We start from the raw sequence: 5231 nt of genomic DNA, 5'->3' as shown, positions 1-5231 counted from the left end.
ATGAATAAACAAACAAAATGTTTGTGATAACTTGACATGTACCTTTGAGAGAATTGAAATGATCCATTTCTTCTGCGCTCATAATTAAATTTTTAGGGTTTATTGATCTGAACAAGATGATAACAAGCAACACTTTCTTCCTGGAGAGGGCTGAACATGAGCTAGTATTACACGTGAGAATGCTAGTGTGTACATAATTGTCTCTGTCAAAAATGCTTATTTGATGGATGTGTGAATTTTAAAAGGAAAGACAATTTACAAGGCCTAGACTTATTTAAAAATGAACTCAGCACGCTTTAGGTGTTTACATGGAACCTTCTTCATATTGGCATTTGGAGGTTACAGATGTTCTTGTTTAATGGATAAATCCCTCTTTCCACAATAGGCCTCTATTTCTAGTAAGCTCATTAAACCTTTGGGAAGCTCACGGTCAGCATACACACACACACACACACACACACACACACAGCCACAGACTTTGTTCAAAACCACAAGATGAACCTTTGAATGTTTCGGGAAGCCTTTAATGATAACCTTGAGCGATGTGATACTGGTAACTGCTACATAATATCTATCCATTCCATCCACCGTGATCTCCTTGAGTAGCTCTGCTGAAATTACTTATGTGTTCAGAACTGAGCATTTCAAACAGACTGCTGTATACCTCCGCGGCAATCAATCAGCCTTAATCCAAAACCAATTTACTCCGCCTGAAGAGGAAAATATCTTTTAATCTCTCGTCGACAATCCCTGATTGCTATGCCTACCATCAGTTGACAGTCAAATAGTGCTGCTTAAAATGCCACCACTGTCTTTTTTTCCGCCACACAAAACCTTTCAGCGAGATTTGTGTTTGCTATTCTATCTTATAGATGCATAGATAGACATTTGATTAGATCTATATGGCCTATATCGCCTCTTCTAATGAGCTACGATCCCTTTTGTCAAAATGTTGAATGATAGTTTTTATTTAAAAATGTGTACTTGCTCAAGCTGTGAATGAGATCCAAGACAAGAACGTTTAAATCTGAAGGCAATGCCTCCTTCATTGACAGAGAGCATTGTTAAGAGAGGGGGAAAGGCACCCTGTTATATGTTAATATTAAAACCCTAAATATGAAAAAAGAAATCTCTGAAATATTCATTTTCCCTCTAGCAAACCACCTGCTGTACCAAGCAATAGAAACCTATGTTGCATAGAGAGTGGATCACATCACCATGGATCAGATACTCATCCAAGCAATTCCCAGGTCAGTAATGCAGTTTCTTTCAAATGTGTCGCATTGTCCATGACCTTGTATATCACCTCTTATTCACTGAAGAGCACATCAATTACTAAATGTATTACTCAGTGAAAATGCATAAATAGTATAGATGGAACTACAGCACATTTTGTCCAAGAGCCTATTGTTCTGCCCACTTATAAAAAGCAAATGCTTGTGAAAGCACTTCTATATGCTTTGTTAACAACATGTTATGTCCCCTGGCCACATTTGCCTCATATCACAGATTTGGTATTAGGTGTGGTGTAACGGTGAAAACATAGGACTTTTATTTTAGAAAAGTGCTGTATAATAATGCATCATTTCCTTTCCATACAGGTATCAAGGATAAAGCATAATCTCTGCCACAGCTGTTATTGGACAAGGGTGTCTATTTATTCATTGCAAGGTAAAGCCATCGTTTACAAATGCCCTTCTCTCCATGGCATCATCATAGTCCCGCTCCTGCATCACTAAGAGGACAAGGACACAGAGTGTCAGGCATTTTTCATCAAACTGAGCCCTTGGGCCCATTCATGTAAACAGTCGTTGTAAAATTACATTTTAGCATGACGCTGCAGGGAACTCTACTGTCCCTGCGTACTTTAACAGCTGCACCTTGATGCGTTTGAATGCTGAGGGCATACCGTATGTGCATCTGCTAACAGACAAGGAGAAGCATGCACATGGACGTCACTAATGAGCCTCATGATCTCCTGGCGGTTCCTCTACTCCTTCGTGTGTCAGTCATCATAATTGTATTAGCCTTGTCAGTCTCCGTCTTGAGCTGGTGTAGTTCTGCAGCAGACCTCACTCTGTTCACAAGGTGTCCTTCTACCTTCTCCTCCTTCTCCCTCTCTCCCTCTTTCTTTCTTTCTTTCTCTCTTTCTCTCTCTCCCTTTCTCCCTCGTTCTTTCTCTCTCTCTCTCTCTCTCTCTCTCTCTCTCTGGCTCTCTGGCTTTGCCATTAAATAGTGGCCTATTCTCTCCCCACTGCTCCCTAATTGACTCATACATTTAGGAGGTGTTAGGCACTCGCTAATGCTAAAAGCCTTTGCAGACTGGGCACACAATGGCCCCATTACAGTCTGATGTGGAACAATTCCTCAAAAGTGTGCTAACAGACACCTTTCACGGGAAGGACATTAGGGCCTTGAGAAGTGACATTTTTGCCCCTCCAGCCTGCTAAATGTGTCATTAGGGTGAGAGGAATGACAAAGGTGGAATTCTGATTCACAGTGGAAGGCCTCAGAGGTATGCTGTAAAGCTATCACAGAACATTTTGTGTGTAATTCCTATTGACTTTTACACCTGGAGCATGATCTTGGTGTTCAGGCAATGCTTTCTATAGTGTTTGCAGACAGGGCCCTGAAAATAATTTAATGCACCACAACCTGCTTATTGGACCATTTCTTTCTTTAAAGCTACATTGTGTACTTTTTTGAGTTAATTCTTAGCAAAAACCCATTTGTTCTTTCAAAAATATGTGCTCATTCATGTGTAATTATTTCCACTTACTAATCAAAGTATTCTCGTAAGTGTAGAATCTGCTATTCCAAATACATACGCGCGAGCCGCGCAAATGGCTGAATCCATGTTGCGCCTCCATCTTTGAAATACATTCGCCAACGAGGGACATTCCTGGAAATTCAGCTCCGCCTTTCGCGCTTGTAGGCAACACTCATTGCATGATCAGTCTACTCGCGACTGCCGGCAGATTTGAAAGTCTGTTGAAAATGGAGGATTACAACTATTCTCGAGGACATGAAAAGGAGTCGCCAAGGAAGCGAAAAAGAGAATTAAAACGCCAACGCGACCGGAAAAACAACAGACCAAAGTCAATATTGGAGTGGCTTTTCTAAGATGGAAAGAGCTCGTGAGGAGCAAGGATTTTAAAAGGGACGCCGAAATTGCCTGCTTTCTCCTCGACAGGTAATTTGGCCTATTCGTGTAAACATACAGTCTATGGTGTAAATTCGAAGTTTTATAGTTGCTTGGCTTAGTATAGCATGGTTGTCCATAACGCTAGAATGACGTCTGGGATACTTTTCCTCGCGTCGATGAAAAAGGATTGTAACATAAATCTGCTATGACGGATCACAGGCAAAGGGCACTAAATTGTAGTTATTTTTCATTGCTTTTGCTTTGTAGCCTAAATATATCCTAATCTGATAATGCTAGTGTAGCCAATTCCAAGGGTGACGTTCACATCCTGAGGCCTGTCCTGTAGTCTTATTAATTGTAGACGTAGCCTACTAAATTGTCTGAACGTTTTTCACTGCATGAAAACAATTGTTGATTCTATGTGATTGTTGTTTGATAATAACTGAAAGTATATTTTTAATATCTTGGTGTTTACCATTTTATGTACTGTTATATGTTGTGAAACGCTCTGCTTATTCATTTCAGATTAGCATCTTGGCGCAATTGCAGAAGCCCCTGAAATTGAGAACCTTGAACAGAGGTAACCCATCAATGCTCATAATGTCTATACCCGATGACATTCTCTATTGTATATTTTCATGATATAAGCATTTATATATATTTTTTACAAAGCCTACATGACATGAGCATCGTGGAGGAGGATGTGGACGAAATTCAATGGTCTTGTTATGTGATGCACGTGCATGCCTTCATTGTAACCTTGCCTGTAACTCAGTCTAGGCAAAATAGCACTATACAGATTAGTAACAATATGTTGAACTATATAAAATGGCGTGTATGTCTAACGACACTGCATGTCTTCCACAGGATCAGCTTTCCAGGAGACTGCAAATTTAGAATGATGGCCCATGTTGCTTCAAAGGCACCATACAAAAAGGAAGGGTTCATGTGTAAATACCATAATTTGTTAATTTCTGTAAATAAATATATTGCAAATAACATTGTTGACCATGTTACTGTCATTTGGTGTTTCAAAATGGTAAATTACCACAACTCCTTTTTTAATTATAAGTTTGTGGATGTAATGTATGAGGTACAGCATGAACAGTCTCTTATCAATTCTAAAAGTTTTTATTTTCATGAAAGCAAAATATAGCGATGTACCGGTGTAAAATAAATTAAATACAGTTTTAAAAGGAACAGGCAGTACAAGAACACTAATACAAAACTATTTACAATAACACAACATTACAACATTATAGGAAGGTGAAATAAATTCCAGAGATGTCCCTGAGGGTCAGGGAATTTATCCCTTATCCTACACACACAGCTTGGGATCACTCTTCTATTACCCTGTCCTAGAGACCCATGCTGCCAGAAAATGAAATGTCTGTAGGTAGCATATCTGAACTCTATTGTCATCACCTGGCTCTCTTACATGGCCTAATGCTGTGATGTCTGTGATGTACTGCCTGTGAATCTGGAGAAAACCTTCATCTAGGCAGTGCTGTGTGTAGTGAGGCAGAAGGCTCACACAGGTGGCAGGGTTTTGTCCACAGCATTTTCTCTTCTGATCGATTGGCATGTCTCTGCAGTGTGTACAACTACACCAAGGCATCCCTGGCACAGGTGGGGGGACGACATGTCTGCACTGATGCATCAAACACCAGACCTGGCTGCCTCACTATAGCAACTGTGTGGTGAGGTTCCTGTGCTCTTGCAGGCTCATTCCATCCACAAGTCTGAAGAAATAAGACAAGAAATAAGATCAGATAGGCTTGTTTAGGTAGCAAAGTTAGATTGTTAGCAGAGTAGTAGTAATAGTAGCCTACTCTGTGTCATTTTTCAAGTGTTCACACAAAATGATGAATACTATGTATGTGTATGGACAATGAAAAGGTGAAAATGTTGTGTAACATTTTCTATAGACCATAACGTAATTATGTGTCGTGATTTCACTGGGAGACATCTCGCATCATGCAGTTGACTGGCAACAGCTAGAAATTGCTACAAACAATTGAGATACAAACAGGCAGGGAAGCTACACCAAGCGCGTGACTGAAGCGTTCCGTTCACAACGCGTAAA

General features: G+C 40.1%; 1 long non-coding RNA gene across 1 annotated transcript; it reads left to right on the top strand.

Annotated features, from left to right (window-relative positions):
- Window positions 1-2937: 2937 nt before the first annotated feature.
- LOC143136547 (uncharacterized) lies at window positions 2938-4100 on the top strand. Its single transcript, XR_012989337.1, has 3 exons — window positions 2938-3193; window positions 3671-3725; window positions 4013-4100. It is a non-coding gene; the product is annotated as an uncharacterized LOC143136547 (long non-coding RNA).
- Window positions 4101-5231: the final 1131 nt, after the last annotated feature.

Source organism: Alosa pseudoharengus, unplaced genomic scaffold (assembly GCF_046254945.1).
Source record: "Alosa pseudoharengus isolate Yale_2024_CS ecotype anadromous, Long Island Sound unplaced genomic scaffold, YU_APseudo_1.1 YU_APseudo_1.1_scf_20, whole genome shotgun sequence".
NCBI lineage: Eukaryota > Metazoa > Chordata > Actinopteri > Clupeiformes > Clupeidae > Alosa > Alosa pseudoharengus.
The sequence above is the reverse complement of the archived record's forward strand: the minus strand, read 5'-3'. Positions and strand labels throughout refer to the sequence as shown.